General features: G+C 44.7%; 1 protein-coding gene and 1 non-coding gene across 2 annotated transcripts in view; both read right to left on the bottom strand.

The window, feature by feature from the left end:
- The window catches only part of ARHGAP22 (Rho GTPase activating protein 22), a 372,891-nt gene that overhangs the window by 298,331 nt on the left and 58,974 nt on the right, over nucleotides 1-15,586 (bottom strand). The gene's annotated exons all lie outside the window — the stretch shown is intronic.
- Nucleotides 13,495-13,633, bottom strand: LOC119926436. The gene has a single exon (XR_005450312.1). It is a non-coding gene; the product is annotated as a small nucleolar RNA SNORA7 (small nucleolar RNA).

Below are 15,586 nucleotides of genomic sequence, written 5' to 3'. Positions count from 1 at the left end.
AAATCTGGACAATCTATCAATTTCTTTATTCTTGCACCTTTTGTTCAGGCTCTCCCTCCTGCATGGAACTCACTTCCCTTTAATATCTGGCAGACAACTACCTCTCCCCATTTTCAGTGTTCTTCTCAAGTCACATCTCTTCCAGGGAGCTTTCCCTGAATGAGCTCTCCTCTCCCCAACCTATTTCCTACGCTACTCTGTCATTCTGTGGACACCAAATTAATGGTATCTACTGAGTGCTACCGTGTGCAGAGCACCATACTAAATGCCTGGGAGAGTACAATGTGACAGAGTTGGTAGACATCTTCCCTGCCCATAAAACGGTTGCAATAAAAAACCCTACGAATAATTGATGTAGTCATTCCACTTCTTTTTCCCTGAAGGTAAAATGATTGGGAGGTCCAGGAGGAAACACCTTGAATTAAAAGGTGAAGAGCTCCCAGTTCACAGATTTGCCCCTTGACCCCCAGGCAGAAGACTGGTCTGAGAGTGCCAAACTAATTTACAATATTAATAATAATGATGGTATTTGATAAGCGCTTACTATGTGCAAAGCACTGTTCTAAGCACTGGGGAGGTTACAAGGTGATCAGGTTGTCCCACGGGGGGCTCACAGTCTTAATCTCCATTTTACAGATGAGGTAACTGAGGCCTAGAGAAGTTAAGTGACTTGCCCAAAGTCACACAGCTGACAAGTGGCGGAGCCGGGATTTGAACCCATGACCTCTGACTCCCAAGCCTGTGCTCTTTCCACTGCGCTAGGCTGTAACACCAGTTTGAATTTGCTTCAATCCCTTTAAGACAAATATGCTGTCAGTAGCAGATTGGCAATTCCCTATTTGTGATTCTGCTTTTCATTCTGGAGACAGCTAGTGACAGGGAGATACATTGGTCTCCCTCATTGGGCCTACACTTCGCAGGGCCCAAGACCCTACTCTGTGACTATGAACATTGCCCCACACCAGAGTCTTCTGTCACATCCACCCACATCATGTAATCAATCAATCAGTGGTATTTATTGAGCGCTTATTGTGTTGCAGAGCACTGTACTAAGTATTTGGGAGTGGACAATATAACAGAGTTAGGTAGATGCTTTATTGGATCAAGTGGATGTTAAGTCAACTCTCTGCCTACTAATTCTGTTGTATTGTACTCTCCCGAGCACTTAGAACAGTAATCTGTACCTGCACAATCAATAAATATTATTGATTGATTGATCACAGAGCAAAGTGCATTGTTGACACAGAGGGGAAGTCAAATGGGGAAATAAGGGACTCGCCTCTTGCAAGACATGGGATTTTAGGAGGGTTTGAAGGTGGAGAGAGGACAATATAAAAGAGGTGGTAGAGTTGTTCCCTGGCCACATAAATATTCTTTTACTCAACTATTTCCCCTATCCTTAATCTATTTTAATGTTTGCCTAGTCCTGAAGACTAAGTTCCTTGCGGAGAGATATCATTATCAACCAATGCTGGTGTATGGTACTTTCTCAGGCATTAATACAGTAAGCACTCAATAAGTATCACTGATTGATAGGTTGATCCTCCTCTCACCATTCACATTTCTCTTGGGAGATTATTTTAATTGCCCTTTTTATTTTTCTGTTTTTCTCCATTCCTGGACCAATTGAGTCTCTCATGGAGAATAATCGATAACCCTAATTCCTGAAAAATAATAACAATGATGATGATAATAATAATGATAATAACAATAATTTTCTTAAGTGCTTACTATGTACCAAGTACTTGCATGAGCTCTGGAGTGAACACAGAGTAGAGTGTTTCCACTCCAGCACTTAGTCAATATCATATTTATTGAGTGCTTGCTGTGTGCAGAGCACTATACTAAGCACTTGGGAAAGAGCACTATTGGAATAAACAGGCGGATTCCCTGTCCACAACAAGCATACAGTCTTAGAATGATCCTTGACACTTAAAATGTGCTTAATAAATTCCACAATTATTATCATCTATGGTCCTTGACACATTATAAAACTGAACAAACACCACAATTATTATTTCCATCGTTATTATTATTTTCATTATTATATTGCCATGATGAGTGGACTAGTGCCCCAGGCCAGTGGTTGCCTGTCAACCCACCAATCAAGCAAAAACTCCTCACTCAGTGCTTCAAGGCTGTCCATCACCTCGCCTCCTCCTACCTCGTCTCCCTTCTCTCCTTCTCCAGCCCAGCCCGCACCCTCCGCTCCTCTGTCACCACAGACCTCCTCACTGGGCCTTGTTCTCTCCTGTCCCACCATCGACCCCCGGCCCACGTCCTCCCCCTGGCCTGGAATGCTCTCCCTCCACACATTCATTCATTCATTCAATCATATTTATTGAGCGCTTACTGTGTGCAGAGCACTGTACTAAGCTCTTGGGAAGTACAAGTTGGCAACATATAGAGACAGTCCCTACCCAACATTGGGCTCACAGTCTAGAACATCTGCCAAACTAGCTCTCTTCCCCGCTTCAAAGCCCTACTGAGAGCTCACCTTCTCCAGGAGGTCTTCCCAGACTGAGCCCCCTTTTTCCTCTCCTCCTCCCCATCCCCCCCACCTTACCTCCTTCCCCTCCCCAAAGCACTCATATATATGTACAGATTTATTACTCTATGTTACTTGTACATATTTACTATTCTATGATGTGCATATAGCTATAATTCTATTTGTTCTGACAATTTTGACACCTGTCTACATGTCTTGTTTTGTTGTCTGTCTCCCCCTTTTAGACTGTGAGCCCATTGTTGGGCAGGGACCGACTCTATATGTTGCCGACTTGTACTTCCCAAGTACAGTGCTCTGCACACAGTAAGCGCTCAATAAATACAATTGAATGAACGAATGAATAAATGAATGATTGCCTTGATAGGCACTATGGCTTTCACTGAACATACTAGCCAGCCATTTCTCAGACTTTTGGCTGGGCCTGCCCAGCTCGTTGAATGACTTAAGTCGGTCTTTAGTCAGAAAAATTCCCAGGCAGTGGCAGAGCCCCAGCAAGCATTCCCGACCGGCAGAACTGCAATTAGAACCCACGACTTCCGATTCCTGGGACTGCGTCCTATGCCCTGGGACAACAGCAAGGCCAATGCTGAACTACGGTTTCATGTTTCAAATCATAAGTGGTTTATTCTAATTCCAGTACACAGTGAAACATAGTTTATCCACTGCAGCAGCGGGACATTTTATTCATCCAGAAATTATTGGGGAGAGTTCATACCTAGGCCCTGGACCTCTGTTGACAGGAATTAGGAAAGTGGGGCTGTATAAGTCAAAGGGAAGTGATTGTTTAGACCCTGCACCTGGAGTGTTCGCATGTGTTATGGAGTTTAAAGAGGCAATCCAGAAGAAAGTGCCTTTTGAGAAACAGTAATCTGATCACCTTTGAACTACGTTCAGAATTACATGCCGTTATATTCATTCAGTTATTACGTTCAATTGAGAAGCAGTGTGACCTAGTAGACAGAGGATTGGTCTGGGAAGCAGCATGGCTCAGTGGAAAGAGCACGGGCTTTGGAGTCAGGGGTCATGGGTTCGAATCCCAGCTCCTCCACTTGTCAGCTGTGTGACTTTGGGCAAGTCACTTAACTTCTCTGTGCCTCAGTTCCCTCATATGTAAAATGGGGATGAAGACTGTGAGCCCCCTGTGGGACAACCTGATCCCTTGTAACCTCCCCAGTGCTTAGAACAGTACTTTGCACATAGTAAGTGCTTAATAAATGCCATCATTATTATTATTATTATTATTAAGGATCTAAATTATAATCCCAACTCTGGCCCTTGTCTGCTGTGTGACTTTAGGCCAGTAACTTCAGTTCTCTGGGCCTCAGTTACCTCATCTGTGAAATGGGGATTAAGACTGTGAGGCCCCTGTATGACAGGGACTGCATCCAACATGATTAGCTTACATCTACCCCAGCAGCTAGTACAGAGCCTGGAACACAGTAAGGTCATAACAAATACCATTAAAAAAATATAAACCAGACCCAAAACTCTGAAGGAGCTAGCATCTGATTTCACTTAGATCACATTTTTGCCATGATGAGTATTTCAAAATCCGTCCATTTTATCTGCCCAGCAGAGGTTCCATTTAAGCATCGTCCTCTTCATGTCCTTGAACTGACTCTTTCCCACTCTCCTTTCTTGGCTCGCGAGCTCTGTAAGTCCGGTTTTATTATTTATCATTTTCTATGCCAGCTTCTCCTTAGCATTAGCCCATGTCAACTCCTCTCCCTAGACAAATGTGATGGGGAATTGAGGTCCTTATTACGGACAAACATGCATAATGTTGCCACTAATACAGTGAGAAAATCTCTTGGTCTCTGTGGCTTAAAAGATCCAAGAAAGGAAATTATGATCTCTAATTGAAGAGGCGAAACATGTTACTTATTTGATGTTCTCCCACCCTCATCTCCCTCATTCAAACTGATTTTTAAACTGTCACCGAATCTTGTCATTTCTACCTTTACAACATCACTAACATCCATCCTTCCCTCTCCCAAGCTACCATGATCACCCAAGCTCCACCACCTGTGTGCTGTGTGATCTTGGGCAAGTCATTTAACTTCCCTGGATCTCAGTTACCTCATCTGCAGAATGGGGATTAAGACTTTGAGGCCCAAGTGGGACAGGGACCGTGTCCCAACTGCTTAGCTTGTATCTACCCAGTGCTCATTACAGTGCCTGGTACAAAGTAAGCGCTTAACAAATGACATAAAAAAAAAAAAAAAGTACTCATTTCCCACCTCAACTACTGTTTTGGTCTCCTCATTGATTACCCTTTTCTCACTGTCTTTGCAGTGTGGCTCAGTGGAAAGAGCCCGGCCTTTGGAGTCAGAGGTCATGAGTTCAAATTCCGACTCCGCCAATTGTCAGCTGTGTGACTTTGGGCAAGTCACTTGACTTCTTTGGGCCTCAGTTACCTCATCTGTAAAATGGGGTAAAAGACTGTGAGCCCCCCATGGGACAACCTGATCACCTTTTAACCTCCCAGTGCTTAGAACAGTGCTTTGCACATAGTCAGTGCTTAGTAAATGCTATCATTATTATTTTTATTTATTATTAGTCCATAGTTCATTCTGCTGCCAAGATCATTTTCCTAAAACAATATTCAGGCCACTCAGTAAAATCTCCAGTGGTTGCCCATCCACTTCTGCATCAAACAGAAACTCCTTACCGGTGACCTTACGGCACTTGTCCTGCTGTTCCCCTCATTCATTCATTCATTCATTCATTCATTCATTCAATCATATTTATTGAGTGCTTACTGTGTGCAGAGCACTGTAGTAAGCACTTGGGAAGTACAAGTTGGTAACATATAGAGATGGTCCCTACCCAACAACGGGCTCACCGTCTAGAAGGGCGAGACAGACAACAAAACAAAACAGGTGGACAGGTGTCAAGTCATCAGAACAAATAGAATTAAAGCTAAACGCACATCACTAACAAAATAAATAGAATAGTAAATATGTACAAATAAAATAAATAGAGTATCCTCAGTGATCACTACTATTTTATAACGGCATTTATTAAGCACTTACTATGTGCAAAGCACTGTTCTAAGCGCTGGGGAGGTTACAGGGCGATCAAGTTGTCCCACGTGGGGCTCACAGTCTTCATCCCCATTTTACAGATGAGGGAACTGAGGCCCAGAGAAGTGAAGTGACTTGCCCAAAGTCACACAGCTGACAAGTGGCGGAGCCGGGATTTGAACCCATGACCTCTGACTCCAAAGCCCGGGCTCTTTCCACTGAGCCACGTGCAGGTGCTGCACATGTGTTTCACGGTCATAGTCCTCATTTTGCTGATGAGGTAAGTGAGGCACAGAGAAGTGAAGTGACTTACCCAAGGTCACACAGTAGACAAGTGGCAAAGTTGGGATTAGAACTTAGGTCCTTTGACTTTCAGACCTGTCCTCTATTACGCCACAGTACTTTCCCTAGGAAATCAAAGTTCTCCTTCAAAACAAAGCCTCACACAGCTTCTCTATTGGCATATTGATAATTATTTTTAATTGGGACCCAGTGGGAGACCGGAGGAGAGAAGGGGAATAAGGTAAATGGAGAAGAATAGTTCCTGGGTCCCCCAGTTGTGAACTCTACTAACTAGACTCCATCCTTTCTGTCAGTTAGTCGATTGTATTTATTGCTTCCTGTATGCAGAGCACTGTACTAAGCACTTGGGAGAATACAAGAGTGAACAGTCACATTCCCTGCCAACAACAAACTTAGAGTCTAGAGGGCAAGGCAGGCATTAATACAAATAAATAAATTACAGATTTGTACATAAGTGCTGCAGAGCTAGTGGGGGGGATGAATAAAGGGAGCATTTCAGGGTGACACCGAAGGGAGTGGGAGAAAAGGAAAGGAGGGTTTAGTCAGGGAAGGCCCCTTGGTGCCTGTAGACTGTAGAGAAGCAGCATGGCTCAGTGGAAAGAGCACGGGCTTTTGGGTCACAGGTCACGGGTTCAAATCCCTGCTCCACCAATTGTCAGCTGTGTGACTTTGGGCAAGTCACTTCACTTCTCTGTGCCTCAGTTACCTCATCGGTAAAATAGGGATTAAGACTGTGAGCCCCACATGGGACAACCTATCACCTTGTAACCTCCCTAGCTCTTCCGTACATTCAACTCCCTTCTCAGGACCCCCGGTTCCTCCCCCTCCTCCTTCCCTCACCCCCAACGATCTGGCCTCCTACTTCATTAACAAAATTAAATCCATCAGGTCCGACCTCCCCAAAGTCTCTTCCCCCCCTTCTCCAACCCCCCGGCTCTCAACACTCTCTGCTACTCTCCCATCCTTCCCAGCAGTATCCTCAGAGGAGCTCTCCTCCCTCCTCTCAAGTGCTACTCCGGCCACCTGTGCTTCTGACCCCATTCCCTCTCATCTCATGAAATCTCTCGCTCCATCCCTTCTCCCCTCCTTAACTTCCATCTTCAACCACTCACTCTCCACTGGTTCCTTCCCCTCTGCCTTCAAACATGCCCATGTCTCTCCCATCCTAAAAAAACCCTCTCTTGACCCCACCTCACCTGCTAGTTATCATCCCATATCCCTCCTACCATTCCTTTCCAAACTCCTTGAACGAGTTGTCTACACTCGCTGCCTAGAATTTCTCAACAACAACTCTCTCCTCCACCCCCTCCAGTCTGGCTTCCGTCCCCTTCATTCCACGGAAACTGCCCTCTCAAAGGTCACCAATGACCTCCTGCTTGCCAAATCCAGCTGCTCATACTCAGTCCTAATCCTCCTCGACCTCTCAGCTGCCTTTGACACTGTGGACCACCCCCTTCTCCTCAACACGCTATCTGACCTTGGCTTCACAGACTCTGTCCTCTCCTGGTTCTTCTCTTACCTCTCCGGTCGTTCTTTCTCGTCTCTTTTGCAGGCTCCTCCTCCCCCTCCCATTCTCTCACTGTGGGGGTTCCCCAAGGTTCAGTGCTTGGTCCCCTTCTGTTCTCAATCTACACGCACTCCCTTGGTGACCTCATTCACTCCCACGGCTTCAACTATCATCTCGACGCTGATGACACCCAGATCTACATCTCTGCCCCTGCTCTCTCCCCCTCTCTCCAGGCTCACATCTCCTCCTGCCTTCAGGACATCTCCATCTGGATGTCTGCCCACCACCTAAAGCTCAACATGTCGAAGACTGAACTCCTTGTCTTCCCTCCCAAACCTTGTCCTCTCCCTGACTTTCCCATTTCTGTTGACGGCACTACCATCCTTCCCGTCTCACAAGCCCGCAACCTTGGTGTCATCCTTGACTCCGCTCTCTCATTCACCCCTCACATCCAAGCCGTCACCAAAACCTGCCGATCTCAGCTCTGCAACATTGCCAAGATCCGCCCTTTCCTCTCCATCCATACCGCTACCCTGCTCATTCAAGCTCTCATCCTATCCCGTCTGGACTACTGCATCAGCCTTCTCTCTGATTTCCCATCCTCGTGTCTCTCTCCACTTCAATCCATACTTCATGCTGCTGCCCGGATTATCTTTGTCCAGAAACGCTCTGGGCATATTACTCCCCTCCTCAAAAATCTCCAGTGGCTACCAATCAATCTGCGCATCAGGCAGAAACTCCTCACCCTGGGCTTCAAGGCTGTCCATCACCTCGCCCCCTCCTACCTCACCTCCCTTCTCTCCTTCTCCAGCCCAGCCCGCACCCTCCGCTCCTCCGCCGCTAATCTCCTCACCGTACCTCGTTCTCGCCTGTCCCGCCATCGACCCCCGGCCCACGTCATCCCCCGGGCCTGGAATGCCCTCCCTCTGCCCATCCACCAAGCTAGCTCTCTTCCTCCCTTCAAGGCCCTGCTGAGATCTCACCTCCTCCAGGAGGCCTTCCCAGACTGAGCCTCTTCCTTCCTCTCCCTCTTGTCCCCCTCTCCATCCCCCCATCTTACCTCCTTCCCTTCCCCACAGCACCTGTATATGTGTATATATGTTTGTACATATTTATTACTCTATTTATTTATTTATTTTACTTGTACATAGCTATTCTATTTATTTTATTTTGTTAGTATGTTTGGTTTTGTTCTCTGTCTCCCCCTTTTAGACTGTGAGCCCACTGTTGGGTAGGGACTGTCTCTATATGTTGCCAATTTGTACTTCCCAAGTGCTTAGTACAGTGCTCTGCACATAGTAAGCGCTCAATAAATACGATTGATGATGATGATGATGCTTTGCACATAGTAAGCGCTTAATAAATGCCATTATTATTATTATTATTCAATAAGGCTTTGATAAAGGGGAGAGTAATTGTCCATAGGATATGAGGAGGGAGGGCATTCCAGGCCAGAGGCAGGACATGGGCAAGAGGAAGTCTGCGAGACAGATGAGATTAAGGTACAGTGAGAAGGTTGGCATTACAGGAGTGAAGTGTGGGGGCTGGGTTATAATAGGTGAGGAATTAGGTGAGACAGGAGGGGCAAAGTGATAGAATGCTTTAAAGCCAGTGGTGAGGAGTTTCTGTTTGATGCTTCGGTGCATGGACAACCACAGGAGGTTCTTGCGGAGTAGAAAAAACATGGACTGAATGTTTTTGTAGAAAAATGATCTGGGCAGCAGAGTGAAGTATGAACTTCTCACAGTATAGTCAAAGTGATCATTCCTCTGCAGGGAAACTGCCCGGGCCAAAATGTTTTTGCCTGGCTGGCTCCTTTTTATTCTGCTCCCTTCAAGGCCTCTTCAACTGGACTCCCTCTTCTTCCTAACAAAGATCTCTAAGAACTTTTGGAAATAAGTTTGTGGCCCAAGACCCCTTTGCCTATCCCATTCTATCACCGCTTGGCAGCAGCAAAGAGGTCTCCCCTTCTAGAACATAAGGTTGTTATGGGTAATAATAATAATAATAATGGCATTTATTAAGCACTTACTATGTGCAAAGCACTGTTCTAAGCGCTGGGGAGGTTACAAGGTGATCAGGTTGTCCCACGGGGGGCTCGCAGTCTTCATCCCCATTTTACAGATGACGGAACTGAGGCCCCGAGAAGTGAAGTGACTGGCCCAAGGTCACACAGCTGACAATTGGCAGAGCCGGGATTTGAACCCATGACCTCTGACTCCAAAGCCGGTGCTCTTTCCACTGAGCCACACTGCTTCTCCATAGGGTAGGGAACATGTCTGCTAATTCTATTGTATTGTACACTCCCAAGTGCTTAGTACAGTGCTCTGCACATCTTGAGTACTCAAATACAATTGATTGTATACATCTTGAGTGCCCAATACAATACAATAAATACAATAAATATAGTTGATCGATTGAGAAAAAACCTTTTCACTGATGCTGGCACATTTTTTTGTATTTTTTCCTTAAATTACACTGGTCAGTGGTGAGCACTGAGATTTTCCCTATAACAGCGCCATTCACTTCTGCACTATTGAATAATGACAGCACTTGCCTTCAAAAACCTAGCTTACAGAAAATGCGAGACAGGATACTATGGGGAACTTCTGGCACATGTATTAGAGAAGTGGATCGTTGCATCAGAAAACCACTTTCTCTTAATCGTATTCTTGGTTCCTGCGGAACTCTTCCAGATAGGATAGCATGATATTTTTTTTCCCTTTTTAATTCAATGTTAGTACAGATGTACCCCATGATATAGCTGGATTATGATCCTTGACAACGTAGCTCTATCATGGGGTACATTTTCTTACAGACCTATATGGCTTTATTGAGATTCTGCTCCAGACCCAGCTCCAATTCCACAGCTAGACCCTATAGGTAGGGAAAAATAGTAATTGTCCCCCCAACCCCCCATTCAACCTCCCTACCTAGTGGACTGTGGCTTGACACCTCAAATCCTAAACTCAATTTAGGGGAAGCAGCATGGCTCAGTGGAAAGAGCACAGGCTTTGGATTCAGAGTTTATGGGTTCGAATCCCGGCTCTGCCAATTGTCAGCTGTGTGACTTTGGGTGAGTCGCTTAACTTCTCTGTGCCTCAGTTCCCTCATCTGTAAAATGGAGATTAAGATTGTGAGCCCCCCGTGGGACAACCTGATCACCTTGTAACCTCCCCAATGCTTAGAACAGTGCTTGGTACATAGTAAGTGCTTAATAAATGCCATCATTATTATTATTATTCACCAGTATCCATTTTGCTTTCTTTCAACTTCCATCTTAGCAACAGCTGTTGCCACGGGCACCATGCCCTTTTCCTCTTCCCCTTTCCTACTCGTTGCCCACTACGCGGCCCCGGCTCCAGCTGTTGACAGCCAGTCAGGAATGGGAAGGAGGGGGGGACTGTTGCGTGTATGTGGTTTGTGGAGCCAGCAGCTGCTGGTGTCACTAGAATTTATTTAAAGCTAGGAAAAATCTTGGAGAGAGGCAGGCATAGAAAAGGAAGTGGGGAAGCTGGGCTCAGGTTGTAGGTTGGCAGGAAAACATCTGGAAACTCCTCGCTATTGGCTTCAAAGCTCTCCATCACCTTGCCCCCTCCTACCTCACCTCACGTTTCTCCTTCTCCAGCCCAGCCCGCACCCTCCGCTCCTCTGCTGCTAACCTTCTCACTGTGCCTCGTTCTCACCTGTCCTGCCTTCGACCCCTGGCTACGTCCTACCTTTGACCTGTAATGCTCTCCCTCCTCACATCTGCCAAACTAACACACTTCCCCCCCTGCAAAACCCTACCGAAAGCTCACCTCCTCCAGGAGGCCTTCCCAGACTAAACCCCCCTTTGCCTCTCTTCCTCCTCCCCCCACATTGTCCTGACTCCCTCCCTCCACTCTACCTCCCTCCCTGCCCCACAGTACTTGTCCATATATATTATTCTATTTATTTTATTAATGATGTGTATATATCCATAATTCTATTTATATTGGTGCTACTGATGCCTTTTTACTTGTTTTGTTCTGTTGCCCGTCTCCCCCCATTCTAGACTGTGAGCCCGTTGTTGGGTAGGGATTGTCTCTGTTGCTGAATTGTACTTTCCAAGTGCTTAATATTGTGCTCTGCACACAGTAGGCACTCAATAAATAGGACTGAATGAAAGAATGAATGAATGAAACATGTCGGGGATGGAAGGGGATAGAAGAAGGGAGGAAGGTGCAAAGAGGGAAATGGCTAACCTGCAGTTATTGGCTGTAACATCAAGGGTGGAGTTTATTAATTATTAATTAATTAATAATGGCATTTGTTAAGCACTTACTATGTGCCAAGCACTGTTCTAAGCACTGGGTGGGGGATACAAGTTCAACAGGTTGTCCCACATGGGGCACACAGTCTTAATCCCCATTTTACAGAAGAGGTAACTTAGGCCCAGAGAAGTTAAGTGACTTGCCCAAAGTCACACAGCTGACAAGTAGCGCAGCCGGGATTAGAACCCATGATCTCTGACTCCCAAGCCTGGGCTCTTTCCACTGAGCCATGTTGTTTCTCTAATCCAGTTTATGGATTCAGGGCTTAATCAACAAATAGTGTAGAACATATCCCCCTTAGTAAGCGTTAGTACATTGCTTTGCAAACAGTAAGCTCTCAATAAATGCAACTGATTGAATGATTGACTATCTCCGGGTCGCACATATTGTGGGGTGGCCTTACTCGGGGGTACACCTGAGGGCCAAACCTTTGAAGATCCTCCCCCCAAATCCTTAGATTCAGCCATCACTATGACTTTCTGTAACAATGGAATGTGTTTCTTCAGAATGGTTCATTCATTCATTCAATTGTATTTATTGAGCGCTTACTGTGTGCAGAGCACTGGACTAAGCGCTTGGGAAGTACAAGTCTGCAACGTATAGAGATGGTCCCTACCCAATAATGGCTGTCTAGAAGGGGGAGACAGACAACAAAACAAAATATGTAGACAGGTGTCAAAATTGTCAGAACAAATAGAATTAGAGCTGTATGCACATCATTAACAAAATAAATAGATAGTAAATATGTACAAGTTAAATAAATAAAGTAATAAATCTGTAGATATATATGAGTGCTGTGGGGAGGGGAAGGAGGTAGGGTGGGGGGGATGGGGAGGAGGAGAAGAGGAGTTGCTGTAACTGGTTTAAATGGTTGCTTTAATTCTCTTATTGTCTTTTATCACCTTCAGGAATGCAGCCTAAGGTCTATCAAAACAGCTTGATTGTTTCTTCCTCCCTTTATTTTCATTTATCCACTGATATTCATAAAATGTCCTGTAAAAAAAATCCATGAATGGGATGTAAGGGGCTTTTAAATGTGATATAAAGAGGCCTTTACTCCAGCTCTGCTCCAGTCTCCATCACTAGGGGAACAACCAATAAGCCTCAGTAAATTGTAGAAAGCATGTTTTTTTGTTGTTGTTGGCTTTCATAGCACTTGTTGAGCACTTGCTATGTGCCAGGCACTGTACTAAGTGCTGGGATAGAAACAAGCTAATCAGATTGGACACAGTCCCTGTCCCACATGGGGCTCAGAGTCGTAATAGCCATTTTAGAGATGAGAAGCACAGAGGCATTAAGTGACTTGCCCAAGGTCACAGAGCAGGCCAGTGGCAGAGCTGAGATTAGAACCCACGTCCTTCTGACGCCCAGGCCCGTGCTTTATCCAGTAGGCCATAGTTCAGGTGGAGTTTCAGCCACAAACACAAAGCAAACATATGACATTTAGGTTATATTAGCCTTCCTTTTACTATTTCAGAATTTAGCTGCTTTCCCACTTGCCCAAGTCCACACTTCTGTCTGTGTGTGGGTGTGTATTTGGGTGGGGGTGGGGTCGATGATAGAGTCATTTGGTCTGTCTTTCAGTTGTACCAGCTTTGGTTTCCTCAAGGAAATGGATTTGCCTGGATTCTTGTCTTATGCTGTGGAGTCGTCTCCCACCCAGAGCGACACCACGGACACATATCTTCCAGAATGCCCCACTCTCCATCTGCAATCGTTCTGATAGTGGATCCATAGAGTTTTCTCGGTAAAAATACGGAAGCGGTTTACCATTGCCTCCTTCCAGACAGTATACCCGAGTCTCCACCCGTGACTCTCTTCCATTCCACTGCTGCCCAACACAGGAGAGTTTTGACATGTAGCAGATTGCCTTCCACTCGCTAGCCACTGGCCAAGCTAGGAATGGAATGGACAGGCCTCTGCTCGACTCTCCCTCCTGTAGTTGACACTGGTAGGGGATTGGAAACTCTCCAGGTGCGACCCCTGAGAGGGGACTTGCCTGGATTGGGAAGCCAAAATTTAACATTAAGAAGTAGTGTTGCTCAGTGGATAGAGCATAGGCCTGGGAATCGGAAGGACCTGGGTTCTAATCCTAGCTCTTTCACTTGTCAGCTGTGTGATCTTGGGCAAGTAACTTAACTTGTCTTTATCCTAGTTACCTCATCGGTAAAACTCATTCATTCAAATACCATCATTATTATTATTATTATTCATTCAATTGTATTTATTGAGCACTTACCGTGTGCAAACCACTGTACTGAGCTCTTAGGAGAATACAATATAATGATAAACAGACACATTCCCTGCCCACAATGAGCTCACAGTCTAAAGGGGGAGACAGACATTAATATAAATAAATAAATTACAGATATATACATAAGATGTAAAATGAGGATTAAATCTGTGAATTCCGTGGGGGACATTGATTCATTCATTCATTCAATCGTATTTATTGAGCACTTACTGTGTGCAGAACACTGTAATAAGCACTTGAGAAGTACAAGTTGGCAACATATAGAGACGGTCCCTAGCCAACAGCGGGCTCACAGTCTGGAAGGGGGAGACAGACAACAAAACAAAACATATTAACAAAATAAAATGAATAGAATAAATATGTACAAATAAAATAAATAAATAAATAGAGTAATAAATACGGACATGAACTGTGTCTAACCTGATTAGCTTGTATCTACCCCAGTGCTTAGAACAGTGTCTGGTACATAGTAAGTGCTTAACAAATACCATAAAAATGAAAAATTATTCAATCAAATGTATTAAGCCCTATCTCTGGTTAGAGCCCTGTACTAAGTGCAGGGGGGAATACAATAGAAAGTCAAGGCCCGATTTGCTTTCTTCTACTTTCTGAGCCATAGACTTCAAATGAAGCCTATTCAGAGGCCAACAAGAACCTCCTCGAATCCAAAATCCTTCATCTGATGATATTTGATATTAAGGCAGGCATTCTAATTGAAAGAGTGATTTAGAATATGCTCTGTAGTTCTACATTCATTCTGTTGTATTTATTGAGCACCCTACCAGGTGCTTGGGAGCTTACAATACAACAGTAAACAGACACATTCCCTGCCCACAATGAGCTTACAGCCTAGAGGCGGGGAAACAGACATCAATACAAATAAATAAATTACAGCTATGTACATAAGTGCAACAAAATCTGCAAAGGGGGAGGGTTTATGAGATAGAGAAGCAAATCACGATTTGCACTATTATCATGTAACCATGAGCGATTGGTAAGTGTTTGGTCCTATATTGGCTCTCACAACAAAGAGAAAGAGAAAAAGAAACAACTAGTTAGATTTCACTGAGTGAGATAAGAAAATGTTTTAGCTCTCTCAAAGGGAGGGAGGCAGGAAAAGAAGGAAGGAAAGGAGGTCAATACATACTAAATAGCCACAACAGTGCTACTAATAATAATAATACTAATGAAGCTATTTGTTAAGCTCTTATTATGTGCCAATCACTATACTAAGTGCTGGGGTAGATGCAAGATAATTATGTCCCTTTCCCTGTCCCATATGGGGCTCATAGTCTAAGGAGAAAGGAGTAGGATTTGATGCCCATTTTACAGATAAGATAACTGATGCACAGAAAAGTTAAGTGATATGTCCAAGGTCACATAGCAGACAAGTGCCTGGCACATAGTAAGTGCTTAACGAATACCATAAAAGAAAAAAAAAAGTGGCAGAGAACCAGCATCCTCTGACATCCAGGACTTTGCTCTTTCCATTCAACTGTCTTTATTGCTCCCTAAAACTTGTCCGTGACCCAGCTGATTGGTGCAGAGGAGAAACCAGTTTACATTGTCCAATTTTTTCCATATTTTTCCATTTTTAGTTGCTTCCTGTTTGAGCTTGTACCAATATTCTTTGGCTCTGAATATCTAGGAAGGAAAGCTAAGGAGAAGCACTGAGCTAGGAACATCATTTAA

This window comes from Tachyglossus aculeatus, chromosome 3, assembly GCF_015852505.1.
Source record: "Tachyglossus aculeatus isolate mTacAcu1 chromosome 3, mTacAcu1.pri, whole genome shotgun sequence".
Lineage (NCBI taxonomy): Eukaryota > Metazoa > Chordata > Mammalia > Monotremata > Tachyglossidae > Tachyglossus > Tachyglossus aculeatus.
Note: the sequence above shows the minus strand (reverse complement) of the source record. Positions and strands in the feature narration are given on the sequence as shown.